The sequence below is a fragment of the Meleagris gallopavo genome, chromosome 6, assembly GCF_905368555.1.
Source record: "Meleagris gallopavo chromosome 6, MGAL_WU_HG_1.1, whole genome shotgun sequence".
Lineage (NCBI taxonomy): Eukaryota > Metazoa > Chordata > Aves > Galliformes > Phasianidae > Meleagris > Meleagris gallopavo.
In genome coordinates this window covers 37,608,605-37,624,346 of record NC_139409.1, presented here as the reverse complement: position 1 = coordinate 37,624,346, position 15,742 = coordinate 37,608,605, and the positions used below count along the sequence as shown (strand labels likewise).

The 15,742-nt window shown below is 41.4% G+C and overlaps 1 protein-coding gene across 2 annotated transcripts in view; it reads right to left on the bottom strand.

The window, feature by feature from the left end:
• LRRC3B (leucine rich repeat containing 3B) overlaps nucleotides 1–2,912 on the bottom strand; it is a 44,305-nt gene extending 41,393 nt beyond the window's left edge. The window contains exons 1-2 of one of the 2 annotated variants that reach the window (XM_085226374.1): nucleotides 2,597–2,912; nucleotides 2,082–2,285 (exon numbers count right to left, since the gene is read on the bottom strand). The gene's annotated coding sequence lies outside the window, so the exon portion shown is untranslated. The remainder of the gene's footprint in view (nucleotides 1–2,081; nucleotides 2,286–2,596) is intronic. The other variant, XM_085226373.1, reaches the window with a different exon arrangement.
• Between the last annotated feature and the right edge of the window lie 12,830 nt (nucleotides 2,913–15,742).

Genomic DNA, 15,742 nt, shown 5'->3' with positions numbered 1-15,742 from the left:
GCACCGAGAAAAGCTCCTTCCTTCATCCACCTCACCAACTGAAACAATAACAACAAATATTTCTACACATTTTTCTGCTTCTTAAATTTTTCATTTCATCAAAAGTTTTGAATCCTTCCTCACAGAGATAATCCCGTGTACGAGGCATATAAATATTCGGAATGACATAACACGAAACCCCTTAAAAGCGAAATTTAGCAGTGCCTTATTATTGAAAGTGAACATCTACAGGTGAGTTTGTAATAGAGCAATGCATTTTCTCTGGAGTTTGACACCTAAGTCTGCATGGTAAGGAACAGGTCCATAAACTCCAGTTCTACTGCTGGGAGATTATTTCCCGAGCTGTCCTATGATGTGGTTGTTCTGAAGGTAGCCAGGTTCTAACGTAGGTTCAGCATGAGAAGGAAAAGATTCCTCTCTTCCAAAAGACTTTAAATAAAACCCTGCGAAGCACATGGCAGAGACCACAACAGCTTGCTATACTTTTCATGTTATAGCAAAGCTCCCATGGACTTTACCAGGACAGGAATGGATCCAGAGCACAAATATCTCTAGCTATTAAAAAGATATTTATTTTTGACTAATTAATTTGATTAATTTGAGCCAAAACATGCTGATTCTTGACAGCTGCGGATCTGATCCTCTTCCTCAATCACTCTGGTCCTGTTCTCTGAGATGCTGAGCAGCTTCAGCTCGCCCCAATTCAATGGAAAGCCACAATGAAGTACAGGAGCTCACCCTGCTCACACCAAAAGCAGTGCTCCTTTACAGCAGACCTCAAGGTGGTAACCCCAGCAGCAACAGCTGAATAAATGCAAGAGACTTGGACTCAGACTCAAGCTGTTCCCCTACCACAGCCACTGACCTCCCATCAGGGCCAAGAGGCACATCCCCTCAGCACACTGTGTGCGGGACTGTATGACAATGGGGCCAATTCTGCTGCCTAGAGTCATCAGAGTACTACCTGTAGGAGTGATCCCATAGAAACCCATAGCAACTCACACAAGTGAGGGCTGCAGAATCAGCTCAGCAATCACACCGCTAGTGTTAATTCCAAGCAAGATACAGAAACTCAACTAGAAAACTAGACTCTGAACATAGCAAAGGTTTTGCAAATTAGTTTACTTTACAGCTTAATCACTTTCTTCTTTCCTTCTAAATCAAACGGGAAGCCCATTGTGTGCCTGTCATTTCTAATTAAATTGCTAAAAAAAATACCAACACATAAGCCAATGGAATACAGTAGTTCCCTGTATCAAAGCCTTCCAGTTACTGCTTTGTATGATACACACACCTTGCAATTTAAATGCACAAATTGTTAGATAGATTACCACGAGAAGAAATTATTCCCTGCTACTGTTCGGCATTCAGAAGAGGCCGTCCTAGGAAGAGTTTGAGGCTCTAAAAACACCCATTTTTCTTTCCTTGCCAAATTTATATAATTTTGACAGGATTATTATTTTTAAACAATTACAATCTTCTCAAGTTGCTTATTTTGTCATTTCCATATGTATGGAAATACCTCTGGGCTCACTTCTTTAAGACAAACACTATACATTGGTTGCTCCATTTTCATTCCGACTCTGTGAGGAGTTGGCTCCTCTGTGCTTCTCAAGTTATCCGACTGTTTTCACTCCATAATCACACCATTTCTGCTCTCTAGGGACGCTCAGAAAGACCGGTGATAACCATCAGCCTGAAGGGCTTCGCGATTTTCTGACCAATTCTCTAAAATCTTCTCATTTTTTAAGGGAAAGAAACAAGAAGGAAAAGAAAAATTCCCGCTGGCATATCCGAGACTATGTCCTAAATTTTTAGGGAGGGAAAATTCCGGACGCACAGATTCCCAGAAAGGCGAGGGCACAGCTTGCTGCTACCCGCACAGCACCAGGCACACACGCTCTGCCGGCCGCCTGACATTTCCGTGCCGCCCTAAGGTCGCGGCCGTGCCCCGCCGGGGTTCCCCACCGCCCGCAGCTCCACGCCGCGCACACGGAGCACCCGGGGGGCTGCGGTTGCGCCCGGGGACCGCAGCGCCCCTCACGCCGCTGCCCTACGGGGCTGCGGGCGGTGCAGCTCACCTGGCCGCGGCCAGCTCCGCCGCCGACCCCGCTGCCATTTGTTGCTCGCGTTCGGAGGGAGCAGCTCTCCTCCCCATCGCCGCCGCCTGCTCCGTAGCAACTGGTCCGGGTAGGTCTCAAAGTGGAAAAATCCCACGGCGACACCAACGGCGTCTTCCCCCCGCTCCGCGCCCCGGCCGCCGCCCGCATGCGGATCGGCGCGACCTCGGCGGTGAACGGGAGCCTTGGAAACCCGGGCACGGCGGCGGGCGCTTTTCCCTTTGCTTTTCGGGATCGGGATGGGAGCCTCCCCTCCTCGTTTCCCCCGGGCTGCGGGTGGCAGACCCCCTCCCGGCAGCCTCCGCCCCTTAAATCCCCCTTCCCCCGCTGCCTTGGCTGATCTCCAGCCCCGGCACAGTACGGCAGCCCCCGGGCAGCGGCAGCAGCAGCCGCGCCGTTCGCCTCCCTCCCTCCCCGTCGACTTTTCTCGTGGTGCCGCCTCCCCCAAACCGTGCCCGCAGGACCCCGCAACTCACATCGCAGAGCGGCGGCGCCTCCCGCAAAACTTCGCGGCGCGACTCAGCTCGGCGCGGTTCGGCTCGGCACGGCGCAACAGGCAGCGCAGCCTCACCTGGCGCGAAGCCGCCGCGCCATGGGAGCGCCGGGCGGAGCCTGCCAGCGGCGCGGCCGGGCCGGGGCCGGGGCGGCGGGGCCGGGAAGCAGCCACCGCCCGCCCGCCCTCCTGCCTCCGCCGGGCCGGGCGGCTCTGTCTGCCGCCGCCGCTCCCTCCTGCCCTGCGCTGCGGCTGCAGGCAGCGGGAGGGAGGAGAGAGCAGAGGGGGAGGCAGGGAGGGAAGGAGGAGACTCCCCTCGCGCTCCCGCAGGCACGGCGGGAGATGCTCCCCGGAGCGGTGATGCCGGCGGGATGCCGCTCCCCTCCAGGCCGGGATGCTCGGGGCTCTCCTCGCAGGTTGTGGGGCAGGTGTGCGGGGGGTTCCCGGGGGTGCCCCAGCTCTCGCCCTGGTGCCCTCCTGGCTCCTCCGCAAATCCTGAATAAGGGTTGTTGCGTATCCAATGTGAATGAAAGAATAAAAAATTCAACTCTTACTGCCAGCTGATAATACTCGATTTGGCCAACTTGCTGCCGCACCGTTTCGGCTGCAATAGATGAGCCTGCTGTGCACCAAACCCAACCAACCCTTTGCAATGGTCATGTGTAGAACCCCTGCTTTGATTTTACCAGGGTGGGCTTCTTCTTTAACCCACAGGGGTGCTTCTGTGAAATGGACCTTCAGATTAGGCTTGAAGGAACATCGCCAGTGGTTTTCTCTCACTCAAACAGTCTTCATTTGGCACCTCTCTACACGAGCTATGCAAAGTTAACTTCCTATTTACCTTGGGCAGGAAGGGTCCCTGTGGTCTGTCTCCCACTGACAGTGCCTGCAGAAAGAGGATTTGGGAAAGATTCGCCCTCTGTTTGTATCTTGTTTATTTCCTTTCAGTGAAAGTCTTCTTCAATGCTATACAGAGCAGAAAAGGAATCAGCTTGAATTTCCTCAGTAGTGTTTTTTGCCTCTAATTTAACAAACCCATGCTATCTTCGTGTAGGCCATTTTAAAGAGAAACTGCTGGGTCAGAAGGACAATACTTATGGCCATGGATAGATGGCCTATTTCAGGAGTAAAAAGGAAAAATACACTATAAATAAGCTGCTAAATGACATTCTCCATCATTAAGACTCAATCCTGAGAACCTCTAACCAAGTAAACACCCCCCTGAATAATTTGTCTGAATCATATTGACAAGATAATGTAGGACCAGACCTTTGCATTGTATCAAACTCTGCCTTCTTTACTCTTCGGAATATTTACAAATTGGCTCATAAACATTTTTATACATGGCTGTCATTTTACATTCTTACTGGTATAAGAGAAAATAGCAAATATGACAGAAGTTGATAAAAATAACTTTTGTCAGTTTTTTATGTGTCCCTCTCATTCTCTGACTGACTTAACTCAGCTTTGAGGACATAATCACACAAAAACCAAAAACTCAGTACATGAGCCCACATTCCTGCTGACAGTGGTTTGGGTGGTGCCCCAAAGGCAGCACCAGGAGGAGCCATGACCAGGCTGCCAGCCCTGTATTATTTACAAAGGGACATGCAATAGGATTCTCAGTGGGACACAATGAAATTCTCAGGCTCTGAGATTTTTATTCCTTTGACTGAAGCTGACTTAGATTCATTTTAAGACATTCATCTGGATAGTTGCCGAGAACCCCAAATCTATAATATCTATAATGCAGGAGCTCTTTTTTTTTTTTTTTTTTTCTTTCAAATTCAACTTGTGTTTATATTATTACTGTTCAGAATATAGGTGTCAGACAGATGGTGGATGCACTTGATAGTCCATATCCACTGTACATACAGTATTCATATCAGAGGCACTGAAAATCTCCTTGGAGTGACTTGCTGTAAAAGTATTTTTTAAATGAAAAAGATTGGCTGATCTTTTCATTTGGGTAAACAGCAAAAAGTAATTCTTTGATTAGATAAAAATCCCATCTCTCCGTTGTGGTAAAGTCCCTTTAAAATTGAATCTCAAGAAGCATTTTGTGGACTGAATAATTTATATAATTATTGTAACAGTATAAGGGAAGACAGATCCCAGCTTGCATGACTTTACTTGCCACATTACCCATGGTGTTATTCATCCTGTTGACTTGTGCGTGATTCCTTGTACTAAGAAAAAAGAACATCCCGAAGGACAGAAATATTTATTCTTGTTGAGGAAATCTCAGTTCTGCAGTTCTTAAAACAAGTTTTCTGACCAGCTGCATGCGAGTAGCTGCTCTGCAGGTATGTATTCACAGACTTGCTCCTGAGAGCAGGTAAGCATCTGTAACTTCAGCTGGAATTAATGGGTGTTTAGTATGTCTTTGTAAAGGAAAAAAAAGTAATTTTTTTTTCTGGGAAAGATTACTATAAAGTGATGCACTAGCTGTTAAAAATGCCAGAGATTTGTAAGAACTGAAATACAGCTGACATCATGCTACCCTACAGTTGGCTGTGTGTGTAGTAGGAAGAATCTGCTATTACTCTTTGTGGAAGAAACTTCACTCTTGAGAATATACCCAATGAGCAGCCCCACTAGTGGATTTCTCATAGACTTATTGTCTCACACATTCATTTCATATGATAAATAAAAGTCAAAGGAGTAATCCTCTCTTAGGAAAGAATATAAGTCTAATGGAGAAGGTCATTTGGTTGCCCTCAGATAAGAAAGAAATTGCTAATACTTGCTAACTTCTATGCATAGCTATTGAAATTAAGCAGCATGAAATGATAGGTTATGCCAGATGGTTCTTAAGTTTACCTCATAAAAGAATTTTGATCAGAGTTTATAAATATTAGAGGACCCAGTACTACCATCCTGATTATTTTTTTTCTGATGCAAATGAACCAACATAATTCACTGACACTATTTGTGAATAAGGCTTATTCATGTAAATATGACTTCACAGGATCAGATCCTTAAAAAATTATGAACATTAACAAAATATTTAAATGGATAAATCAGAGGATGATCTGGTATTATCAGTCCTTATAGCTTTCCAGATATTCACTACCTTGTGCAAAACCAACTCTTCTTCCAGTTTTAAATAAACTGAGTGACCTTCTTATCCATTAACTAATATTCCTTTTACTAGAGGGTTCATTCTTTTCATAGCCAACAGCATATGAAATCCATATGCTAAAAGTAGATACATCCAAGAACTAAATCATTTAATTGCCTTAAGCAGTATGTGTAAAAGAGTTTAAAGGGAATATTTTTTCCGTTCATGGGCCATTGTAAATTTTTGTAGAGGACAAGGCAAATACATATGTCAGTGAGACGTTCTCCTTGACATGACTCTGTGCTCAATAGGAAGACACAGACAGGGCCAAGAGCAATAATCTGCACCGAGCCATAACAGCAAAAAGCGTGAAATGATGCATCATGGGAATTCTAAAAGCAACACAAACTCCAGTGTTCACACTATAGTCATGTTCCTAAATTGGGTATCTGCTTCTGCTGTCTCTGTAGGGCAGTGATGTCAACAAACTTCATGCTCCTCTCAGCCCATGAGCACCACCACTGCATTTTTAGACACCGAGGTTTTGTCCCAAGAAGAATAATGTAGAGAAGTGATCTTTGCAGAGAGCCACCACAAATCCTTTGCATCTTGTAATTTCCATTGGTACCTCTGGTTACAATACGCATTGTTCTGGAGTCCATCTTACTTCTTGATGCTGCGCTTACAAGGATTGGAGGACTGGACCTGAAATAATCTCTTCAAGATGTACCAGTAGTTCCTGATTTCTTGTCATATTGAATGATCTTGCCAGCTTTGCACATACTCCCATTTCTACATAGTGAGGAGCTGCTCTGTATTAAAGAATAGAGCTTCTGGTTTATATAACAGAAAATCCTTACATTGTCAATAATTCATTAGCTCTGAAAGAGAAACAGCAGCTGTAAATAAGCTCAACTTGTACAGCTCATACTCCACCTAGCTCTGATTTAGAGAAAAATATAAGTGGTTTGAAGAACAGTATTCTGCCATGCACCATCCACTGCCTGAAATTGGTGCTTGAGCTGCTCACAAGATAGTATGCATTTCTGGGATGCTTAAATATTAAAGAAAGAACTGGAAAATAGATATATTTCATGCTAATCAAAATGAGTTAGTAGGGGGTTAGATCTTGTCAGACATTCTAGTGGAGTTTTTGGTTATTTAGGAGATTTATATAAAATAAAAGTAGTTGTATGATTAGGACAGACTTGGATTTCTGCAAGGCACTTGGCTTAATACCACATGACATTTTGATTTCCAGTCTTGCATTACACAGAATTAACAACTCACACATTATGGGGATTAAGAAGTGTCTCACTGACAAATTTAAAAATGTAGCCTTTTAATGGGGAGGTTTCATTCAATGTGGGGAGCTTTCCCAGCAGAGCCAGAAACAGTCTTTATCTAATACAATTTTATATTGTTTTCAGCAGCACAGACCAAGATAAAATCTGTGCTTTTAAGACTTGTATATGACACAGTGTATTTTAGCACAGTAAATAAAGAAGATATATTACTTCTGCAGTGATTTGATTTGGCTAAATGATCACTGTCCAGCAGGCTGCACACTAAATTCATTTTAATGCATTCAAATGCAAATTAATACCTCTGGGGACGAAAAGCTTGTAGGAATGGGTACAGTCTCAAAAAGCAGAGACTTGAGGAATGACAAAAAGTGATTACCTTGGATAATCACTCCTAACATAAAATCTCAGTGCAAAGTTATGGCAAGGACCCAGCACAGTCCTTGCATGTTCCTAAAATAACAAGCACAGTTCTGGTGCTTGCACTTTAAAGAAGATGAGAAAATATTGGAGAAAATCCAAATAGTTTGCACGTCAAGCACATGTCTTGTGACGGAAGACTTAAAGAGCCGGGCATATTCCACTTACCCAAGGAAAGGTTGAGAGGATACGTGGAAAAGACAACAGGCAGTGGTGAGCTTTTTCACTCTTGCTGACAAAAGCACAACTAAATCCACTGACTGGAAGTTAAAGGTTAGATGTAATCAACCTTGAAATCAAATGCAATTTCCTAGCAGTAAAGGTAATTAAACTCTGTAAGAGCTTATAAAGGGAGGTGGTGCACTCACCATTGCTTGATACTGTCCTAAAAACTTTCTTTCTTAAATATTGGCTTTACTTCAGCTTCTGTGAGAACTAATGGCCAAGGAGCCTCAAACAAGGAGGAAAGGAGGGTCATGTCAGGCAAGATTCCCTGGTGATCCCTTGAGCCCTGCATCCATTAGAATGTTGCATCTGTGCAGCTTCTTCCATTATGGCTGAAACAAGATGGCTTGAATTGCACCCTTCCCACTCAGACATTTGCAGGTTGGCATTAAGGTAATGAGTATAATCAAATTCTGTACTCAAGGGCTCCAGTTGGCTGTCTACAGAGGTGAGGAAGAATCCCTTCCCATTCCTCCCAGAGGATATTTGGCCTGATATATTCTGCAGTATAAGTTTTTCCGTTCCCCTGAAGCATGGATTATTCATTTTGCTGTAGCCAGGAAGAGAGTAAACTAATGCAGAAAATGATCTTAGACATCTGATGCCTGGGTCTGAATTCAGTCACGTCCAAGAGGAGTAGAGAATTTTCTAGCTCAAATTGGCAAGGATGGTGATTTTTTGCAGAGATTGTCTCTGTGATTATCTGGGCATATAAGGACTAATAAGTTCTCAGGAATTGCAGGAGTCTCAGATACTGCTTCAGGCACACAGCAGTTTGGCTTCTCAAGGAATAAAACACCATGGGCTAATGAAAGCAACTGTCTCAGCCTTGAGGTACATCTACAACATTTAATAGCCACTGGCACACACAGGGCATCAGACTAGGCAATATAATAATCTGTCTTGGCCCTAAACTGTGGGGAAATATAGAGCTTGTACATAACAGCTCCAATTTTCCCAGAGCCCCTGGGAATGTGAGGAAGCAGGTGTTCACACTGTGAGTCACAAATGCCAAACAGTCTCCAGAACCACTGGTCAGGAACAAACAGACCCACAGAGAATTTAAAAACAAAGCAATACCTGCCAAAATTTAAATTTAAGAAAAAAAAAAAGAAAAAAAACCATAAAATATGGCTTTTTGCTTGAAGGTCTTTGCCTTGGCAAACTTGGAAAGAATGCTTCAGATGCGTCTGCCTTTAGCAGCAGAGAGCTGGCCTACGACTTCCACCATCTGTATTACCTCCCTGCCTACACCAACAGGACAGCTAGACAACATGGTTGTGAAGAAGCCCTGTACAAAGCAGTTTTTTTTAAGATTTCCAGCCCTAAGCTAAGAAGTGGTTCATTTTCATAGCATGTGAGTGTGCTCAGCATCCTGGAGTGAGAAATCAGATATCTAACACCTTGTCTGGCAAAGCATTCATAGAGGCACTGCGGTGTTCTACAATAGCTTCATATGGAAAACTGAATACACAGAAAGTAGCTGTTCCTGTATGTAGACTAACATAGTTGGTAGTAACTTGTTTCAAAACTCTTACCTAAGTAGTCACAGAAAGGACTGAGAGAAAGTCAATTGATATTGGTGAAACAGGACAGAAAGCACGTAAGTATTTATCATGCCAGTAGAAATACGCATCTCCTCAACTTACTGCCTCTCAATTGCATACTTATAAAATGAGAATGTTGTATTAATCACTAATAAGTGTAATTAATAGTGTGGCACAGCAAATTATCCATTATCAAAATGAGTGACAGTTTGTAGTGTTCCAAAATGTTTACACCTGGCAACATGCAGCAGCACAGTAAGTATAGCTTCATGTAATGCTCACTGTCACAAGAATGTGGATACCTTTTTCTGCTGGAGCACAAGAGACAAGAATGCTTTATTAGCCTCAGCTCATCAAAATATTCTTCTTGATTATCACAGGTTCCTCCAAAACTACAGATGTATTTAAGAAATGGGCTCGTCTACTTGAGTATATGTGCAGACTATGAATGAGGTTTCCCAAACAAATCCTCTGTTGCATAATTCTGCCTGTCATTTTTAATAGGTAGATGGAAAAAAAATAGCATTAAGAATCATTGGTTATGATGGGACATACAAGGAGCAACCAGCAGTATCTCGTAAGCTATTTGTATGACATCTGGGCAGCAAATGGGAAACTTTGTTGGATTTATGATGTTACAGAAACAGAAGAAAAAGAAATATAAGGAAGAGGTAATCCAGAAACAACTAACAGCAGCATGTAAGGTTTTCATTCTAGGCTTGGACATCTGAGACACTGTTCAGAGGATAGTGAAGATATTTCTTAATTTATGTACAACAATATGATTTAGAAAAATGTCACTGCTCTGGAAAACAGTCATGGTATCCAGGATACATTATCCTGAGTCTTAAAATAGTCGACTTGATGTTTTGGGCTGAGTGTTTAAATTATGTCCATTATTTTTAATTATGTTTATTATTTTTATGTAGAAAACTGTTAGCTGAACTCCTTGAGATATTGTATGTATTTTCAAAATGTGCATATTTCATCTGACATTTATGAAATATTTTACATTACTAAAATAAGAAGTATGGTGTTCCCCAGAGAAACTGCCAACATAAGATCCTGATCTTGCAGATATTTCTACATCTGCTCTATATTATGCACTAAGAGTAATGCTACTGACTTCAAGGAAGCTTTTTAAAGGATTTAAGTTAACAGTGTGTCTTTCATTGACTAACATCTTTAACAACATAAGTGCGCACATAGGTTGAACAAAATATGTAAATTAAACAATCCCTCATGCTTAATCACTCCATCATCTAGATAAAATGGGAAGGTATATGCAATTTCAAAGTAATTCTTGCTCACAAGATGAAAACTGCTATAGAAAAGTTGCTGTTGGTATCAGATCACTTTCTTTTTTTCCAATCAGTTTGTTAAAAATGCTTTCCTCTTCCATGAAATTATTTTACATTTATTCAAAATTAAGTAATAATAGAATGGGCACTGACTTCAGGCTAATTGCCAATGCTGATGTTACTGGTTCTCAATAATATACATAGCGATCCACAAGACAACTGTAAAAGAAAACAAAAGAAGGAGGATCAAGTAAGCTGAAACATTTTAAACATAATTGCCTCCTTTTTTTTTGTCAATAAAATCAGACTTTTTGCTCTTGTTTCACTAGTTGAGTGCACAAATTATGGCTAGATGTCTCAGATGTTGAATGGAACTAACAACTGTCATCCAAAGACTGTTTAATCTGAACCAATGTTAGACCCACTTAAAATTGGTGATCTGCCAAGAACTCTTTCAGGCTCAGTGGAGTATCCAAACCTGTTAGTTAGAACTGGCCACTGATCACAGGAGAGTAATTGCCTCAGATGCCCAACAGGCTGGAGCAAATACATCACGGATGCATGATTTTTCTGGTTGAAGAGTTTGTTACTAGAGGTACCAATGATCTGTCCTCTCCCTCCCTGAAAAAACAGCTGGAGCTTAGAACTTCTCTGTTTTTATATATATTACAAAAATCAATTATCTTGTGACATATTCATTTAAATTCATTTAAACTATAAATAAGTAAACAGGATTTGGCCTGACTATTGTTAGCTTGGAGGAAGCAATGAGACAAGGTCTCAAAATAAAACTGCCTCCAGTACTGGTTCACCAAGAGGATAGTCTTGTAATGATAGTCATCTCAGAAATGCCTAAAATCTTCTGAATTAATTTTAAAATGGTCTCTGGGAAGCAGCTGAGCAGGGACTTAGAGGAAGAGAATGAGATAGAGAAAAGTGAGGACATTAAAATGGACTGATTAATAAAATACGAATACAGACAAAGCTGTGCAGCTGGGGTTTTACACCAGCATTTAAAAATAGCAACACATATTATTCTGCTTCTGGACCTATATCACTTTAAATCTTTTAGAAACATATTAAAATTACTCAAAGAGAATTTTGTTGAAAAGCTCCCTAGAGTTACACATGATAATTAAAAAGAGGCTCATTGTAAATCCTTCTGTCTAGTTCAACAGTATTATCTGCTTACAGACAGCCCTCAGAGGGCAAAGTCGCAGCCTTGGTCTGGCAAAATTATTGCCCAGTGATGATGCATTCTTTGTGCTTACAGCTCAGCCTGAGCACAGTAACAACAGATCTTATATATGGCTGCTACAGCGTCAGGAGAAAAAACATCAACAACGTTATTGTTTATATTAATGAGACATTTCTGAAATAGCATTATTTGTCTAAAACAGAGGACAGATTAGTTTCAGAAGTCAAGGAGAGCTGGCAAGGGAGCTTGGAGGATCACTTGTAGTTCAATCTTCCATCTCAGGAAAAATACTACCATTCTCTAGATCACATAGAGACATTATGAAATTAATCTTAAAACTGAATTTGAGGGAGCTGAGTGATTGAAATCCAGTTATCTGAATGGTAAGATCATAGTGTACATGTGTTGAGCAGATCATTGTCTTAGGAATAATATGATTCAGTAAAAAACAGCAGAAAGAAATATTGTAATTAATCTGGAACTTTGTACTGAAGGAAAAAGGAGAACTGAATTTTAAGCTCTTGTTAGTCATCACTGAGGCAAGAAATGTATCTAAATCGTATCTACAAAGAAGCAGATTTTTGAAGCAGTGTACCACCATTCCCCATTGGGCATGCAATATTGCACTGCATTTTGGAATAGCATCCACTTTAAAGCAGAAGACTGGCATAGATCTGTGCAATTCTCTTTCATTTAAGTCCTCAAGACAGAATAGAAGTGATGTCTTGACCTTTTCTTCACCCTAATGTCAAGGAGTGATTTTCATCCTATTCCTGTTTTCCTGGTCCTTTATATTCACAAGTAAGAAGGGCTTGAGCAGCACTTCTTAAATGTGCTGAGAATTCTCATAGTGGGTCTTTGCGTGCAAATCTTGCGCATGCTTTCAGGGGTGAGTAAAGATGTGGCCTTTTACGATGGAACTATAATGAAACAACTTATCTGCTTCCACGAGAGCTACACAGGCACTTCCTTGTTTCTTACAGTTTAGTTTGAATTGTTGCTTTCATTATGAACCTATTAGTTCAGGGCTTTAACAGAGCCAAACAGCTCTGCTTCAGGCTACTATTTGGCTCACACCACCACCAGTACAAGAGTAATGGTTTGTTTGGACAATTTAATAAAATTCAATATCTCAACAGTTGCCAAGCTCAAAGACAAGCAAAAATGCACGTGCATGATTTCAGATCTTGCGAACTGTATTCAGATTTCACAAGACAGCTTTGCCTTTGAAGAGGAAAAAAAAAAAAAAAAAGAGTTCCTTAATTGGAGGTAATTGCCTTGTCAAATTAAGCAAAAACTCTGCTAAAATATTGGCTGGCATCCTAATGGGTAAAAATAATGTTCAATGATAGCACAGTAACTAATAGAAATGCCACGGAATTTGTCTTTAAAAATCTAGTGATGATTACATTACCACAATGTGAGTCATCTGACGTGGTGAGGTGTGACAATGAACTGCATGCTTCCATCCTTCGTAAAGTTCTGAGGTGCGCTAAAGAGCACTTCACACCTGAGCGTTTGTGTAATTGTCATTGATTGAGAAAGATGTAGTTCGGGAACAAACTGAGCAATTTTTGTCATTAGGGATCAACAAAGAACTCATCTTCTGAAGCGTTTGTTAAGGCTAAAATCATTACAAAAGAGAGGAGTTTGAAAGCTGCTGCAATATATGCACAAGAAGCATCATATATGGTATACGTTTTATTAGAAATACAGTTGTTTTTTTTTTTTTTTTTTCCTGTGCCAGTTATTCCCTACATTTTCACATTTTCAAAACTGAGAATGAAGCATAGTGGGAGACATAGTGATAAAAGCCTTCAAGTGACAATTTTAATTTAGAGCCTTTGAGTCAAATGAGTGGATGACTCAGGAAACTGGTCTAGACTATACAGTCCTAAACAGGGCCACTTGTTAAGAGCCAGTCTGAAGCGTGGGTGATCACCCAACTCTTGCTGAGGGCTGATGAGCAACCCTAAGGAACAAGTTTTCTGGGCCATGTGGCCCCTTTTTCACATTGCAAATGAGCAGGCAGGCTGTTGGACAGAAAACACTAAGACAGGGGAGGTATTTGTGTTCTCTTTTGCTGGAAAGTGGTGTTGAATTGCCTAGAACAGCATAGTGTTGGAACAAAAGGTGGCACATCTTTGTGATTTTTTTTTTCCTCTTCTTTGTAATAAAGAATGAACATAACCTTTAGAGGATGAAAGTTGTCTTAGTTCCTGACTTCAGTCAAGCTCTGAGAGTCTATGCCAGTATCTGCAACTGGAAGCTTTGGAATCATAGAATCGTACAATCACCAAGGTTGGAAAAGATCTCCAAGAACTGGTCCAACTGACTACCCACCACCAATACTTCTCCCCTAACCATGTCCCTTAGTACCACATCTACATGTTTCTTGAACACCTGAAGAGTCAGTGACCTAACCACCTCCCTATGCAGCCCGTTCCAGTGCCAAATCCCTCAGAGAATAAATTTTTCCTAATAACCTGAATCTCCCCTGCAGCAACTTGAGGCCATTCCCTCTAGTTCTATCACTAGTTAAATGGGAGAAGAGGCTGATCCCCACCTCATCAAAGCTTCATTTCAGGCAGTTGTACAGAGCTATAATGTCTCCCTTGAACATCCTCTTCTCCAGACTAAATAATACCAGTTTCCTCAGCTACTTCTCAAAAGACTTGCTCTCCAGACCCCTCACAGCTTCACTGTCCTCTCCAGACACACTCCAGGTCCTTAATGTCTTTCTTGTTGTGAGGGGCCTAATACTGAAGGCAGTACTTTCATAATAATTGAAATACATTCATACAGACACCACATTTGTGTTTTAGAGGAATATTCTGTATTGAAAAAGGCTGCAAACATTTCATAAAACACCAGAATTTTTGTTGACTGTGTATTCTGCAGTCATCTTTGCTGCAGATTGCTGGCATGGCTGTATTGCAGCATGCGTGGACAAATGCTCTGCCCTCACATCCCCCTAGACCACATGTGGGATGAAGGAAAAGAAATTCCTCCAGCTCAACTTTCTCAAAATATTGAGCTTCATATCTCTTTGGTATACAGGCTCCTTTACAAACGCCTGGAAGTTGCACTCGTACCTATTTTTGGAGTTACCTAACACACTTCAAGAAGCTGCAAGGAATGCACAAAAAAGCCTGCAGGAATAACATGTGTAACTCTTCAAAATACAACACTGTAGTTGCCATATCTTACTGCTTTACTGCTTGTAAGATGGATGATGGTATTCATGAGATTTTTTTTTTCCCAGGCATCAATTCTAGTGATGTTTAGTCCCTCAAATATATTCATTTCAGTTTCTTGGAAAGAGAAACCAGGAGTTGATGGTGTGAGAAACATGTTCAAAAATTTCTAATCAGGCAAAGATCTCTGTGAAGAGCAATTTATTCATTATTGCAATAATGAGAACACACCTCCTACTGACAAGGGAGAAATTGTGCAACTAGTCAGTGAAATCCATTCCGTTATATACCCTGGGTCTGACACAGGTAATGCCTCTGTTGACACTCACTGGTTGAGCATCTCTGGCTCATAGTCTTCCCAACACTGTTGCTACAATACATTTCCATACAATGTCTGTTACCAACCCATTGTTTTTAGGTATGTTCTGTACTTTTTTCAAAAATTTCAACTGTTTCTCCTAAAAGGATGGAGACTCCCTATCTCTCCTATCTGTATACATTTTGTTGATTAAAACATGGTTTCATAGATATCTCCAAAAGTGCTTGTAGTCTCATTATTAATATTTTTCTGTATATACCGTATTTTCAAAACCTATATTTCAGTATAATCAGCACAAGTGAATTAACGCTTGTAATTACCTGTAGAAGCCTCTGTCTTTTTTGACCCCATTAGAATGTGTGTTGAAATAATCCAAATAGAATCATGCCCTGTAAGCAAGTATAGTATGGGGAATAGGTGCCCTTACCTGTGGAGATTTGTGGAGTTTCAGTCACACGAAGGAAAAGGACTAAGTAGAAGCTGAAAGTCTATAATGCAGGGGAAGTACTTGGAAGAGATCCTTAATTTTCATGCTATCCAGGATAATAACTGAG